General features: G+C 48.6%; 1 protein-coding gene across 3 annotated transcripts in view; it reads left to right on the forward strand.

Annotated features, from left to right (window-relative positions):
* Positions 1-16,888, forward strand: part of HPCAL4 (hippocalcin like 4) — a 42,104-nt gene that overhangs the window by 20,050 nt on the left and 5,166 nt on the right. The window contains exon 1 of one of the 3 annotated variants that reach the window (XM_079988626.1): positions 3,787-4,008. The exons of 1 other annotated variant lie outside the window; for it this stretch is intronic. The gene's annotated coding sequence lies outside the window, so the exon portion shown is untranslated. Of the gene's footprint in view, positions 1-3,786; positions 4,009-11,227; positions 11,381-16,888 lie in introns of those variants that run through there. One more of the 3 variants, XM_079988627.1, reaches the window with a different exon arrangement.

Raw genomic sequence — 16,888 nt, forward strand, 5'->3', positions numbered from 1 at the left:
ACACCAACCATCTTTGGGTCCCCAGATATCGTTGCACTACAATTTCCATCAGAAGTGCCAACTTGAATAAAATATGGGGAGGAGGGGGTCAGGTAAGCCAAGCCCTGCATAATCAGCCACAAGACAATGCGCATGCACACCATTTGAATGGCAATGCCCATTAACTGGGGGGGGGGAGCAGTCTCCTCAAATACTTTATTGGGGGGAGCTGAATGGACCTTGACCCTTAGGAGTTGGCTCCTGTGACTCCCAACATCCTGGACTACTGGCTAAGGTGGCTGGAGCTGGTGGGAGCTGCTGTCCAATAACACCTGAGGACCCAAAGCTAAAGGAGGCTTGTCCACAGGGGCCAGCACCATCTCTCCAGAGGTTTCCTGGTCCCATGCCAAGCTGCCACCAGGTGCTCTATCCCTGAGCTACGGTCCTTCCCACTGAACTCTGCATGTGTTTAGTGAACGTATGAAGCCTTCAGACACTGAGTCTGTCGTGCCCCAAATTTCCTGCTTCGTCTAGGGTCTCAGGCAGGGAAGGGCCTCTTGCATCCCCTGTGACTGCACCCTTTTAATCAGCAATATCAGAGATGAAACTGAATGTCTTCTGCATGCAGAGCAGCTGTTCTATGCCTGTGATGGGCCCTTCCCTAGTCTTTATGGCTGTCCTCAGGGAGATGCGCCTTTTTGCCATTTCTACTGTCTCGGTTGGGACGCAGGTGGCGCTGTGGGTTAAAGCCTCAGCGCCTAGGGCTTGCCGATCGAAAGGTTGGCGGTTCGAATCCCTGCGGCGGGGTGCGCTCCCGCTGCTCGGTCCCAGCGCCTGCCAACCTAGCAGTTCGAAAGCACCTCCGGGTGCAAGTAGATAAATAGGGATCGCTTACCAGCGGGAAGGTAAACGGCGTTTCCGTGTGCGGCTCTGGCTCTGGCTCTGGCCAGAGCAGCGATGTCACGCTGGCCACGTGACCCGGAAGTGTCTCCGGACAGCGCTGGCCCCTGGCCTCTTAAGTGAGATGGGCGCACAACCCCAGAGTCTGTCAAGACTGGCCCGTACGGGCAGGGGTACCTTTACCTTTTACCTTACTGTCTCGGTTGCTTAAATGTTTCTCTGTGACATTTCGAACAGGATTGGCTGGCTTTGGGGGGCCAGGGGAGGTAGCCCGGCCCCCTCCTTCTGTTCAAATAGATCCCTTTTGGTTATAAAAGAAGCTCCCCCTCAAAAAAAAAATGTCTCTGTAACCTTCAGGATAGGCTGTTGCAGCGAAGCACTGAGGAGGAAGGGGGGGAATCTTCCATATCATGGGCAGTTGCCATGGAAATGCTTCACATTTGTTTCTGAAATCTGCTTCTCCCTCTTTTTAAAGATCATGACGACAGATTTCTCACAAAAGAAACTGTATCTCCTTCCCTCTGTCTGAGCCTTGTGTAGTGATGGAGCAGGTGAGACCTCAGTCCTGCCCAGGAGCTGAGTGGAGAGTGAAGCTGCCTGGTCTCAGAGGGCTCCTGCTGATTGTGACAACAGGGGTGCAAGGGAAGAGGTAGTTGATTTTCCTCACACTCAAAGGGTGGGAAGGACCAGTCCATCCAACTGGCATGGATTCCTTAAAGGATCAGAGTCAAAAGGGAAGATACATTGCCCATCCAGTGACCTTCAGGTCATGGGGTATCTACGGGACCTGCTTCTGTTGCCTTTGCTTGTTTATTAACAACAGAGTAGTCTACTCAATTTACTTTTCGCTTTAGAATTTCATCAACAAAGGGTTCCTTCCCCAAAGAAGTTACAGAGCAAATGCTGACTCTTGAAAAGGCATCGCGGAGGGAAAGGAGAAACTAAACAAGGGAGTGTGCAGGAGCCCAGCCTTCCCAAACCGGGTGCCCTCCATATACTTTTTGACTACAACTCCTACACTGGCTGGGCAGTAGATTGGGGAAGCTTGCTCGAGATCCTGTACTGGGCATTAAATTTGTGTGAGCCAGTGTGGTGTAGTGGTTAAGAGCGGTAGACTCGTAATCTGGTGAACCGGGTTCACGTCCCCGCTCCTCCACATGCAGCTGCTGGGTGACCTTGGGCTAGTCACACTTCTTTGAAGTCTCTCAGCCCCGCTCACTTCACAGAGTGTTTGTTGTGGGGGAGGAAGGGAAAGGAGAATGTTAGCCGCTTTGAGACTCCTTCGGGTAGTGATAAAGCGGGATATCAAATCCAAACTCTATACCATCATTTCCCTCAGTCTTGACACAACCACACACCCTATCTTGTAGATTCCCATCCACCTGTTCTGTTGCAGAACTCGGAATCCCAACTTCCATTTTGGAAAAAGAGTCCAGAGCTTACTTTACCCAGAACTCCTGTTTGCTCTGTTGCCATTCCTTGCCCAAATATTCCAGCCAGATTCAAGCAGGAGGAGGGTCTCACCTCCAAGGCTCAGTTAACTAGCCAGTGTGGTGCAGTGGTTAGAGTGTGGGACTAAGATCTGGGAGACCAGGATTCAAACTCCCACTCAACCATGAAACTCACTTGGGCCAGTCACTCACTCTCATCCTAACCCACCTCACAGGGTTGTTGTGAGGAGAGGAGAAGTATGTACACTATTTTGAGCTTCTTCGAAGAAAGGTGGGCTATAAATGTAATGTAACGTGACTTTAGTCAGGAGTCACGCCACTGCATATCTGCAGTGCCAACACATCCTTAGACTGGAAGTCAAGAGTGCCTCTCAGCATGTGCAGAGACACTGCCTTTACTTTAAAGCAGGCATGGGGAACTTCTGCCTCTCCACATGGCGCTGGCCTACAATTCCCATCAGCCTCAGCAAGCATGGCTAGTGGCCAGGGGTGGTGGGGTTGTAGTTCAATGACATCTGGAGGGCCAAAGGTTCCTTAAAGGTAAAGGTACCCCTGACCATTAGGTCCAGTCGTGGCTGACTCTGGGGTTGCGGGGCTCATCTTGCTTTATTGGCCGAGGGAGCCGGCGTACAGCTTCCAGCCGCTTCTGGCGAACCAGAGCAGCGCACGGAAACGCCGTTTACCTTCCCGCCAGAGTGGTACCTATTTATCTACTTGCACTTTGACATGCTTTCAAACTGCTAGGTTGGCAGGAGCTGGGACCGAACAATGGGAGCTCACCCTGTGGTTGTAGGTCAGTGGGGGAGCACATGTTTTGCATGCAGGAATCAATCAATCTATGGCATCTCCCAGACAGATCTGGGAGAGACCCCTATCTGAAACCCCAGAGACCTGCTGCCAGTCAGTGTTGGCAGTACTAAGCTAGATTGAGCAATGAACTAACTGGGGATAAAACAGCTTGCTTTGCCCCTCTGCCCCCTTCCACAGCATGTAACTGTGACTGTATGTGAGTATCAGGCTAAAGAAGGGCTGGAAAGAACCCTGATCAGGGAGAGCTGAGGCTTTTTAGAGGATGTCTTTTCAACTGTGTCTAAGGGCTTCTGGGTCCTGAGGGCAGCAACTGAGCCTCGGCACTGGGGCTGGCAGCCTGCTGCAATTACTTTCCTCCAAGCACTATGCATCTGTCTCCAGCGCTGTGACTTATGAGCATCCCTTGTTGTCCAAAAACAAAAGGGTCGGGCGGGAGAGGCCTTCAGGCAAGCAGGCTGGGACTTGCCTGATGCCAGGCGGGCACCGTGCCCTGGCAGCTCTCCTTTCAGCCTTGGTCTGGGCTGAGGAACAGGAGCAAAAGGCAGAGCCCCACCTGGAGCAGTGTGCACTGACAGGCACTCGCTGCAACCAATGAGGCTGAGAGGCAGGCCAGTGGGGCCCCTCCCTTCTCCCTGCTAGGAGGGGCACATACTGATACAAGAGGAGGCGGAGAAGCAATTCAGAAGGCAGAGCAGGTGAAGGAGGAGGAAGAAGGTGCCAAGCAGCAGCAGCAGCAGCAGCAGCAGCAAGAGGAGCAGTCAAAACAGCAGGCAGCATCTCCTTCAGTGGATGGCTTAAGCGCTCCCTCCTGCTCTTCAAACTTCGCACCTGCGGTGGGCATCCCCTGCGGGCAGGCAGACCCACCAAGGTAAGCAACAGCCCTGGTGACCCCAGCAGTCCCAGAGGTTTGGGAAGAGCAATGGTGTCTGTGTGTGTGTGTGTGTGTGTGTGTCAATGCTTTTACAGGGAAGGCAATCCCTATCAACAGTGCTGCATTTATGGCATCTGCCTTGTCCTCTCTCTTCTGTTCAGGGCATCTCCTGGTTGTCTATCCTTTAATTCAGGGGGATGCAGGTATCACCCAGGTGTCTAGCAAGCACACAGCTTCGAAGTGAGGTCCACTCACCTGTTTCACCACAATTATGCCAGGAAAAGCTGTCTTACCCCAAACCAATGGAAAATACCAGATGCTTTTAAAATATGCTTAATTCCTCGGCAGAGAAGTGAGTGGGTGGGTGGGGGGTTGGGATCAACTTTTATTGGAAGTCCTGCCACCCTAATCCCAAACAGATAGGAGTGGGATGGTTTCCCTTGCCTGGGAGGAAAAGCTCTCTGCACATGCTTAGGGATACCCATGACCTGATGCTTCTACCGTTGCATGTTCTAGGACTGTCATGTGGAATTCAAAATGGGTTCTGCACATTGGCTCAGATGAAACCCTCCTTACAGTCCACCCCACTGGCATACTCCCTCCATCCAAACCCCTTGCTGCCCCTGTAGCAATCCCCCCCCTTCCCAAATTATCTCTCTTCCCCTCTCTCTTCAACACCCCCTTTCAAAAAGAAAACAGACTTTGTGGATTCCGTGTCTGAGCGTATAAAATCTCAGAGTGGCTGGCACTGCAGTGGGGGGGGGCAGTGAGGGAGAACGTTCCTCCTTTAGGAGCTAGCAGATGGGGAGAGGGAGGAAGGAAGCGAAGGGGGAGGTGTGTGATGTGGCCTCCTCTCTGGGCAGGGAGAGGGAACTGGCAATTCAGTTTTGCAGTTTGACTGTGCTCTCCAAAGACTGAGGGGGAATCCTTGTGTCCATTCTGCACTGATTTCCAACACTGCACAGAGAAAAATAGGATTGCTTGCCTGTACTTGCAACACCCCCCATTCTCACGTAGCAGTGCCTGAACACCCCACCATTCAACCCCCACAGGTTGCTGGAGGTGGTTGTGTTCCTTCACTTTGCAGTGACCTCTCCTGTGACTGCCTTGGAAGCAGGCGCTGCTAAGCAAAGTGGCCCTGGCAGTTTCCTAAGAACATGCAATGGAGCATTTAATCTTGGGATGGATCTGCCTGGACTTGTGAAAAAGCGGGTGCTCGACACATTCACCTTCAGCAATACTGGATAGGTGTTTGGAAGGTTTCAAAAGGAGACAGGGCCTGGGCATTTGCGGCTGCCGTGCATGTGTTGATACACCCACGTACACTCAAGTCAAAAGGTCTCCATTCTGCCTACAGAGACCTAATGACCCAAAAGAGGGGGGCTGAACCCTGAAGAGCAGAAGTATGGCCAGGATTTGTTGGGAGGGAAAAGGTGAATCCTGACATTTCCCGTAAAAAGGCTAATGATTTATCTGGGAGAAGTACCAGAAGACAAGGGCACTTAAATAGGAACATTTGTGTGCACATAATAATCTCTTGGAGCTAAAGCCTTGGCACATTTGGTTTTGTGCACTCATGAACATTGTCTTACTCATTCAAGTGAACAACTGGAGAGGTCAGTAGACTGTTGCCCTTTTAGGATTCCCTCTCTGTCCTCCATAAAAATACAGTTTCAGATATCCTTGCAAGCAAGTCTGCAAAACCTACTAGACAACGCAGGGCTGACTGAAGCCATTTACGGCACACCAATGGCCTGAGGAGAGGGAAAGCCAACTCACTTTCAGAACGCAAAACACTTCTCTGCTTGGAAGCAGCCCTGGTGTCCCAGAGGTTTGTCTTATTCACCATAGGTGAGTATTTACAAGCCAGAACTAAGACCAGAATAGCAGGCATCAAATAAAGACCAGTCCTCTGCAAAATAGAACCCACAGTCAGACTTGTGAGGGGTTTCGTAAGGGATCAAGCATTTTTTGTGAAAGGAAGAAGTGGGGGGTTTGGAGCTCTGGGTTCAGTCCTCCAACCTTGGAAGAAATCTTGGTGTGGTTCTGAGCTCACAATTTCTCCCATTCATTTCAAATAAGCCTGTGCAGGAGAACTTCCCAGTGGGTTGTGGCTCATGTTGCTCATGTTTATTATTGGCACATATGACTGGGGCTATTTGGATGTTCTACTTTCACTACTGAAAGGTTGTTGGTCTCCATTCTCCTAGAGGTAATCTTGTCCTCAGCAGGTTTGCTTGGAGGAAACTTTCATTGATTTTGTGGGACCTCTGCGCAAGAATGCTTAGGAGGGCAGCTGCCCTAGGTTGACTCCCTTTTCTGCAAATTGGGAAATAGCGGAGGCAGATTAGGAAAGTGCGACTGGTTCGGTCACAGTGGGTGCAGAGCCTCAGGGGTGCCACAGGGGGTGCTGCAACCATGATATAGAATGGAAGGTGAGAGGTGGGGTGGACTGCTGAATTTTGGCATCGCATAGGGTGCCACTGAATTTTAAGACCCCAAGATCTGCCACCGGGAATAGGATGGGGAAATGGGAGGTGGCCAAACAGCAGCTTCCAGGATAAAAGCCCACCACTTTGCAATATCCACCTCCAAGGGGAGGATAGTGGGCTGGAGCAAAGTATTTTTTGCTTTAAATCTAAAGAGGAAGTGGTAGGGGTGTTGTTAGGCAAGGACCTGAGCCCTGGGCCTTTTGCACCAGGATTGTCTGACCCCGCCCACTTTAAATATAAGCTGAAAATCAGTTTATATGTGCATCCTTACATAAAAATTAGCATATGCATATGTTATGCAAATATGTGTTATAGACTGGCTGAGTCCCACGTCCTTTAATGACTTAGCAACACTCCTGAGGAAGTTGCCTGAGACCAGTTAGAAAAATGAGCAAGCAAAGCAGGGATGGGGGGAGATTTTGGAGGTGGGCAGGATGTGCTTGCAGGTGGGGGCTCAATACTGTGAACAAGTTATTGAGATACACCTCAGGCATGGATTTCCCCCATAAAGGCTAAATAGGGTGGGGAAAGAGAGAGATGCAGGCTGGCATTTTGATGACATTGATATCATATAGATGCTGCATAAAACTTGGGTACATGAGGGGCTCCTATCCCAAAGTAAAGAATTGTCTTATAAGATGTGGTGATACCTGGCTTGCCAAGGAGTACATGTGAAAGGGATTTAGGTGCCTTAGTGGACCACAAACTTAACATGAGCCAACAGTGATGCAGCAGCAACAAAAGCTAATGCTATTTTCGGCTGCATCAACAGAAGTATAGTGTTCTGATCAAAGGAAGTAATAGTTCCACTCTCTTCTGCCTTGATCAGGCCACACCTGGAGTACTGTGTCCAGTTCTGGGCACCACAATTCAAGAAGGCTATTGACAAGCTGGAACGTCTGCATAGGAGGGCGGCTAAGATGATCAAGGGTCTGAAAACTAAGCCTTAAGAGGAATGGTTGAGGGAGTTGGGTATGTCTAGCCTGGATAAGAGGAGACTGAGAGGAGATATGAGAGCCATCTTTGAATATCTAAAGTGCTGCCACATTTAAGACGGGGCAATCTTGTTTTCTCTTGCTCCGGAGGCAAGGACTTGGATTCAAGTTACAAGAAAGGAGATTCCGACTAAACATCAGGAAGAACATCTGACAAGTTAAGAGCTGTTCAACTGCGCAATGGTCTCCCGCAGAAGGTGGTGGCCTCGCTTTCCTTGGAGGTTTAAAAACAGAGGTTGGGTGGCCATCTGTCATGGATGCTTTAGCTGAGATTCCTGCATTTCAGGGGGCTGGACGAGAGGACCTATGTGGGTCCCTTCCAATTCTACAATTTTATGATTCTATGAAATGGGGAATATTACTTTAAGGGCTTTTCCCAGGCACAGGCACAGGGAGAGTGGAAGGACTTCAATAAATGATTTCCCTCCATGGGTGGATGTTGAGGAAGTTTCTCTTCCTATCAGAACAGGGTCCCAGCAAACAAAAGAGGCAGAAAGCAAAATCTTTGACATTTGTATAATGCTTTAAGAGTCTCCTGTGTCCATGCATTATCTTGTAATCCTTACAGTAACGGATGGGGGAGAAATTTGATTCAGGCCTCATCCAAACCTCTGCTTGTCGGGTGCCTAGAAAGCATGGGTTCCAGTGGTTTGCCCCATGTCCTGCTCCTTTCCCAGGGAAAACTTGCTCTTTAGCTCTAAATCAAAGCAACTGTCAATCTGGAGAAAACACAAATTGCCATTTGCTGTGATTGAGCACTAAAGAGTGGGGGAAAGCAGCAGGACAAGAGGAAGTGTGGTTAAGCCCTCAGCTCTCATTATAAAACCAAATGTATCAAATTCACACTTTCCGAAACAGCATGAGAATCAAAATACAGAACCACCCTTCAAAATTCACACATATCTGAATTTTGCAATGCAATTCTCTAACTAACCAATGATTACAAAAATGCATATATTAGGGAGAGATGGGTATAAAAATGAATATAATACCAGTGAAAGCAACATACAAAATGCATTATAGTAGGAGAAATTGCTTGCAAAAATTGCATAAGTTAAAACTAGGCAAAAATTTATTGGTTGGGAGAAATTTGCACTAAAATGCTGAAGAATTTCCATGAGGATTTGAAAAAAGAAGAAATTTCAGAAATTGCTGCATAAACCAGGAGAAGTGCATGTAAGATTGGAAAAATGAGAAACTGAGAAAAGGGAAACTGACAGATCCTTCCATCCTTACTTACAACACCTCTGCAAGGCAGATCCGTGTTGTTCTACTGTTGCAGATGGGGCAGAATGGTTTCTCTAAGCCAGCCTCCCCTAAGCTGGTGCACCATAGATGTTTGGCTGGGGCAGATGAGAAATGTAGCCAAAACAGCTGGAGGACAGCAGGTTGGGGATGGCCATATTCAGCTGTGTCTCTCCTCTGATCTGATGCAAACTTTCCAACTTCCCCCTTGTCATTGAGGGTTGTCACTCTTGGTAGTTACCTCTGCATCTGATGTAGCAACTCTGGTACATGTAAGGAATTCATAGTCAACCTAGTTTAACTGTAGTTAACAGCCCTAATGGTTTCGTGGCACTGGTGGAGAACTGTGCCTTGCATCCAATTATAATCTGACATCCCGGTTAGTGGTTTCCTTCTGTTTGTTGCTGTGATTAACTTACAGCTTGTTGAGGGCAATGGACATTTCTTGTCCTCTAAGGTTTCCCATAATGCAATTGCATTTTCATAAGCCATCTCTGGCCCAGTTTGAGATTCTCACCCACCTATATTGGAGCTTCCTTTTTCCTACTGGGGGTTCTGGGAAGAGAAAGGGGTTGAAACCTCACTGACCTGCCTTCTCCATCTTTGAGGTGTTGGTTTATTAGGTATGATGAAGGTGGTGTTGGTATTGGTTTTAATTTATTACCCTTACTTCACCCTAAGGTCACAGGGTAGGTTGCATGAATTTAAAATGTAATATTAAAAACAGTTTAGGGCAACTTAGCGCTCACAGAAATAGAGTGGGTCCCAAAAATGTAGATTTCAGGTGTCAAAGGCCAGGGTGAAGACAAATACACCCCTGTGAGGAGGGCATTCCACAACTTAGGGGCTGCCACAGAGAAGGCCCTATTCCAAGCTGCCACCATTCCTGAACTTCCGAGGGCAGCAGAACTACCTGCTTTGCTGATCTTAACACCCAAGGGGGTCTGTAGGGAAGGAGGCGGTCTTTCAGATATTTGGAGGGCTTTAATACAAACACTTTGAATTGGGCCTAGAATTGAACTGGCAATCAATGCAGCTGTATTAAAACAAGGGTTATCTGAGATCTAAACAGAGCACCAGCCACTAATCTGGTTCGCTGCACTTTGGACCAGTTGAGGTTTTCGAGTCCTATTCAAGGGCAGCCCCACATCAGGGGCGCCCTGAGCGAGGACAGAAATTGGCACCCCCTAGCTTAGAGTAGGTACCCATATAAATATAGGTTTGATGATGATACTGATCATTTTTCACCCCCTCAGTTTGGTGCCCTGTGGGGGAAACTCTCGCACTTCCCTAAATCCAGCGCTGCCCACACAGATTGCAGGAGTATGGGGTGTGGTTACTTTTCCCGGGATCTGGAGCAAGACTATTTTCTGCTACTCAAGAGGGTAGGACTCAAACCAACGGATTCAAATGGCAAGAAATTAGATTCTGACTAAACATTAGGAAGGGCTTTCTGACAGTAAGAGCTATTCAACAGTGGAATGGACACCCACGGAAGGTGGTGGACCATCCTTCATTAGAGGGTTTTTTAACAGAGGTTCAATGACCATCTGTCAGGGATTATTTAGCTGTGGTTTCTGCAACACAGGTGGTTGGACCTTTGGGCCCCCTTCCACCTGTGCAAGTCTATTATTCTGGTTGGTTGTTTCTTTGCTTTTAAGTTTCTGTCCCTCATGGCTACAGAGAAAACGTTTAACAAGTTAATGCTTAGGATTCAGAGGAGGGCTCAGATAGGATATACCGTGGTTAGGTGTAAAATCTCCAGACCTCACACAGCTTTCTGCCCTGCCGTAATGTGCACATGTGCTCCTTAGTTAGCTCTGTGCCTCTTGCCCCATCCCACTCTCCAGCATCCCATACCTCTCATCCTCACCTAACCTACACATTAGAACTGGGACAAATAATCCCTTTTTGAACAGAAGTAGATTTTCTTCAAAATGGTGCCTCACTTCTCCCGCTCCTAAAACTTCCAGTTGATTAGGCTCATGAGGCTGCCCCCCCCCAAATCACAGCCACCTGCCCAATAACTGGCATCAAGTGTGACATCAGGTGATGGGGGAGGTAAAGACATGGTGGGAATTCTACATCAGGAATTCCCTAGTGCAGCTAATGGGGCCAATGTCAGCGCTGACCAGCTTTTGAGCATTAAGAGGAGCACCTTTGAAATCATTTGGTGCCGTTTCACCCTCTCCTGGGATGGAGAACATCTGTGGCCCTCCAGATGTTGCATGACTACAACTCCCATAAACCCTGGCTGAGGCTGATGTGCGCTGGAGGGCCAGTGGGGGGGGCACAGGTTCCCCACCCCTGCTCTATTTTCAAGGTAACTCAAAAAGCCACCTTTCCCAGGCTAAGTTCTGCATCTGAGAGGGTCATGCAAATGGTGCCTCCTTTACAACAGGTTTCCTGTTCTCTTATGCAAATAATTTCCCCCTGTCCCAGCCAACATAGAAGGGCTGTGTGTCGACCAGAAAGGGAGGCAAATTTCTGCAGCTCACACACTAGACAGAGATTCCTTGAGTCCAGCCGCAAATCTGCATTCACACCCCAGCTGTTGGTTCTGCCTTCGCTTCACAGTAGAGGCTTTGGTGCATTGCGAGAAAGAAATAGACAGAGGCACGTGTGGCAATAAGCAAGGTAAGAGCATGGAAAAAATACGACCATAATGTATAGTGGCCTTTGTGTGCTGCGGGACCAGAGGACTTTTTTTCCTTCCCAAACTGGGTGCATCCAGGTGGTTCTAATTTGGGGGAGTGAGAGGATTTCCCTGTCTGCAGTCCAGAAACGTGGGCACTACATTCTCTGGGTCAGACCTATCATGCAACAAGGTGAAGTCTGCTTCAGGAGCTACCATGGTGGGTGTTGACAAAGGTAGGAATTGGTGTCTGACCCTGGGAAGAAGTGTGTTTGTGAGATGAGAGCGAGAGAGGGAGAGAGAGAGAGATTTGAGCATCATTACAAGGAATGAAATGTCTTCAGCTGTGGTGTCTGTAGTGTCGTTGCTGCATATGGCTGAGAGACTCTCTCTGGAGGGCCATCATGATTGGCTTCAGCTTGGACTACAGCCCCCATCAGCTCCAGCCAGCACAGTTGAATGATGCTGGGGCTGATGGTAGTTGAAGTCCAAAAACATCTGGAGAGTGCCAGGTTGGAGAAGGCTGGCTTAAAGAAGTCACCCTCCTTTCCATTTCCAGCAGACGGCAAAACGCTCAGTTTGATGCCTCCTGTTCTGAAATATGCTCACCCAAACGTATATTTTCTTTTGGCCAGTTTCACCTTCATTTTAGCTCCCAAAAATATTGACAACATTTATATCAGCCTTTCCCCAAGCTGGTGCCCTCCAGATGTTATGGAGGACAATTCTCATCAGCCCCAGCCGGCACAGCTGTTATTGCCAAGGGGTTCTTGCCATGAAAGCACAACTTAGCTTATTTGCCAACAAAGCAGAAGAATTTAGAGAAACAGAGTAGAATCATGAGTTCAAAGGGAAATGTCTTATGCTCGACCACATTTAGAAATAGAGTGAAAAATGCAGCATTTACCTCCTGAGTTTTACTGGGTTCGTTTTAATCTTGGCTGATTTAATAGCGGAGAGAAGCAAAAGGGGAGAAGGAAGATAAAAATTCCCTCTTCTGAATGTTCCCATGCATACAAGCCAGTGACATGACCTTGAAGCAACACCAGCTATTGCAGCCTTCTGGCATTTAGTGTCGTCTGGGTGTTTTGGACTGCAACTCTTGTCTAGCTGGGGTCGCTAGGAGTGGCAGTCTTAAACATCTGGAGGGCACCAGATTGGGGAAGGCTGCCCTGTTGAAAAAGTAAACAGGTGCTCCCTTCCATGTATTTCTTGTTTGCATTCCAATACCAAACCCTTACAGCTCATCAGTAATATCTGGCGCAAAAGTAGCCGGTGGGTTTGATTTTCTTCTTCGTCTCTTGAACTTGCTGCCTGAACAGGTTTTTGCTTTTGTTTTAAAGAACAAGAGTAGAGAACCTTTGGCCCTCCAGCTGTTGTTGGAAAATGATTCCTAGCTTCCCTGACCCTTGGTCATGCTGGCTGGGGCTGGCTGGAGGGCTGCAGGTTCCCCATCCCTGTTTGAAAGAGGGAGAATGAGAATATACTGTATGCAGCTGTTGGGCAGCCCTTTCGTGTGACACGAGCACTGAAATACATATCAGCTGGATGCAGCTTGGTTTTAGAATGTGGGGAGACAAGCCGTGCTTGAGGGTCATAGAGAAGGTGTAACATAATAACTGCTTGCAGGGTGGGATCAGAATGCTTTTGCTCGCTTCTATTCATGTTCTTCCTCCAAAAGAAAATGAAAAAAATGGCTTAATTGTGCAGAGGGCAGGGGGCCTTTTTTGGCTGAATCAAAAAAGGTCTGTGGAAGGAAGATGGGGGAAACAAATGGGGAGACATGCAAGGATGAAAGAGTTGGCTGGTAGCTTCAGGGATGTGCTCTGCTGCTGCTGCTGCTGCTGCTGCTAGGAACAATTTCACTACAGTGCAGCTGTTGCCATGGCAGCCTCAGCACCCGTTGCTATGTGTAGCAAGGATGGGTATTGAAATGCTTGTCCCTTCTCTTCTCTGCCCCAAATCTCCTCCTGAACATAACACCCCAGTGAAGGAGTCGGGGGGGGGGGGATCAGAAAAGCCTGAAAGGGAAGCTGTTATTCATAATCTCTTTATTGTTAATCAAAAGAGGTAGCTATTTTGGTCTGTTAGAGCAAAATCTACGGAGACGGTGGAACAGAGGCGTTATTAGGACTGGCAAAGGTTCGCAATGTAGCTGCAAGCTTTTCAGTTACACAGAGCTCTTCCTCAGTCTGGAAGTAAGGATACCCTCTTCTCGAAATATCTACCGTATTTATTCACACAAGTGTGTGCCTGTGTGCATTATACAGATATGTAACATTTTGCCTGAGGTGGAATACAGTGCAACACATCATGTCACCTATAGAGCTTTTCAGAGCCCTTTAAAATGCATGTCCCATTTTGTTGTGGCGAAACGGATGTGAGCTTTCACGCTGCCTGATCTGGAAACTAAACAGTTCCTGCCCACCTCCAAACCCAGCAGTCTTTCAGCTGCACCATGAGCAAAACCTACAACATTTGGAGCATTCTTGTTTAGAAAGCAGGTGATGGGTGGAGGGGGCGGGGAGGAATGGGACATGGCAGAGCCTCACAACTTCATAGAGGATAAGACTATCAGTGGCTGCTGGTTGTGATAACTCTATAGAATGGTGTTGTGGTTCAGTGGTTAGAGCATATACTTTGCATGCAGATGTTCCCAGGTTTAATGCCCCAGGGCATCTACAGGCAGAGCTGTGAAGCCTCCCTTTCATAATCAGAGACTGAAATGCAGGGTGGGTGGGTGGCTTTGATGTGTGCTGTGACGTTTCACTAGGTGCCTGCTCCCATTTTGTTTCCATCAGCCCAAAGGAAAGGATGCTGCATGAATGACAATTTTATTTTTATTTCTGTATTATAAAAATGCAGCTCTTTCTTGCAAAACTGCTCTAGCACAAAACAGCTGTTTGTTTTTTACAAAAACCCCAAACCATAAGATTTGCTTCGTGTGTGCAAACAAGCGAGAGCAGCACAGACCTAGAGTGCGGAGGTGGGGGAGGCGAGCCGTCTTTCTGGCGATAAGTATATAGAGATGTGACCAATTTTCAATTACTCAATCTGCAAAGGGGCTGGAACTCAGGGAGGGTGGACAATAGCACACAGCCCAAATACACCCCAGGGTGGACCGGCCACTCCTGTGCTTATTAGGGTCCTTCAGGAGGAATAAATACAAAAAATGCGATGTGAAGCGGAAACATCAAGATTGAAAGCACTCATGGGTGCATGATGGCACACAAATGCGCACATGGGAAAATTGGCCCGTGCATGCATTAATGCCCTAGTGTGGACACAGCCTCAGGATGAGGCAGCTGGTATGTTCAGAAGGAACCTACCTCTGAATCGTAAGGCAAGGGCTGCCTCTGGCCTTCCTGGGGGGTTCTGACTGGCCACTGTCGGAAGCAGGATGCAGAACCAGGCCTTTGATCTGCTCCAGCTGGGCTCTTATGTTAACCTTTCTCTGCAGAAAATATCCCCCACTTCTCCACCTCTGGTGCGTATGGAAGGCTGCATGGATACATGATTTGTGTTGGATGTAATAGCTGGGCAGAGACAAAGAAAGAATTGGGCTTCCTGTTAGGGTCTCCGGCCATATCACCCCACTCCTCTCTGCTGGCTGGCACACCTTTTTCAGAACACAGCAGTTTATTGTGTGCTTAGTGCTTCTCCTGCATGCAAGCTTTGCCGTGTCCATATCACATTTTTCTCATCAAAATGTATGTTATTTCCCCATTTGATCTGGATCTACCATTTCCATGGAAAAATTGATAAGTAAAAAAACAACAATAGCAAAAGCAAACCAGTGACAACCTGGATATGGATTAAATGGGGGCAGGGGGTATGGGATGGCAGTTTTATGAGGACAAGGTTGTGTGAGTGCAGCAAACAACCACAACACTGCCTGCCTCTAAACTGCTGCACGGAAGCACTTCTGATCCCAGCTGCCTTCAAGAGCAAAAACCGAACCGAAGGATGGAATCTCTCCTCCCAGCCTTTGATTTCCCTGAAGGTCAACAAAATAACTATCTCTTGAAATGCAAGAGGGGAGGGTAAAAATGTGAAGTGTGCCCTCGTCAGTTGCTTGGCACCGAGAGAGAAGTGACAGAGGGGAATTTAACTGGCTAGGGAAGGGAAGGATTTTGCATCTCCTTTGCTTGAGCAGGTGGGGAAGGGGGATGTGGGCAAGGGGGTCACCTGCCTCCACCTTTTGACACCTTCTTCAAAACACAAACTCCAATTACGAAGTCAGGCCATTGGTTCGTGCCTATCTTTGTACTGCAGCCTTTTCCAACCTGTTGCCTGCCAAGGCTGCGGGGGGGGGGGGATGAGGGCAGCAGAGGAGGGAGACAGATTGGAAGAAAGCTGCAATGGGAGGCGCTGGTTCAGGGCAGAACTGCATTATTGCACATGTGAACGCTAAGGGCACCATCAGGGCTGCAGTCTGATGCTTGCTTACATAAGAATCAGCCACACGGAACAGACATTCATTTAAAGAACTACCATTCCACAGCCATATCTTCCCCCAAAGATCCCTATGCCCCTCACAGAGCTACAGTTTCCAGTGTGACTTGTATCCCTCTTTCACAGGGAACTCTGGGAATCGTAGCTCTGTGAGGGGAATAGGGGTCTCCTAACAACTCCCAGCACCTGTAACAAGCTACAGTTCCCAGGATTCTTCGGGAGATGCCGTGACGCTTGAAAGCGGCATAATAGTGCTCTCCGTGTATGGTACATTGGATGATGTGTGTGTCGTGTGTGTCGTGCTGTAACAGTGCACAAAAGGCCGCGTTTGTCACGAGTGAGAGAGAGACTCATCCAAGCAGGGGCTTTTTTTTCTGAGCTAACTTCCAAGGGAAGAAATGGAGAGAGAGTCCCATGCAAGGATGGCAGAAGCGAGCACCTTCCCGTCAGCCATCTGTTGTTCAGAGTGAACTAGTGAGGAAGTGCCAAGGCTGCGTGGGAGCCCTCGCTGGCGATGGAGGATTTGTCATCTCTGCCAAAATAGGCCGCCTGTTAAACTGTATAGGAAGTCGAGGGGGGGGGGATAGCACCCTTTTTTGAGCTGGTGGCTTCCCTTGTGGTCTGGGCCGGTCCTGCTATTAGCCAAATGGAGGAAACCACCTCAGGTGTCAGTCCTGGAGGGGCAGCAATGGCAGACCCCAACTGTTCCCCTGAGGCTGTCTCTAGCTATTCCTCTTTGTTGGGGGGCAGTGCTGTGTACATCACATGTCCTGCACCCCCCCGCCCCCCAAAAAACTAGCCTGCACCCTGCAGGTGCAGTTGAGGATGCTTGTACTGAGGAAAGAATCAGTCATTCTCCGTATACAGGAAGGATGTGTGATGCCATCTTGTCCTTTGCCTCAGGCAGGAAAATTTCTTAGTCTGGCCCTGCCTGAAATATATAGGTTGATAGGTCAAGGGGGAGAGAAATGGAGGGGAGAGCTGTGTGACAATGCATGTTTTTCTCCAGTGGATGCTGTGAGTCCCCTGATGAAGGGAAGTGGTGGCAGAGGGCC

Source organism: Podarcis cretensis (genome assembly GCF_951804945.1).
Source record: "Podarcis cretensis genome assembly, chromosome: 8".
Taxonomy (NCBI): Eukaryota; Metazoa; Chordata; class Lepidosauria; order Squamata; family Lacertidae; genus Podarcis; species Podarcis cretensis.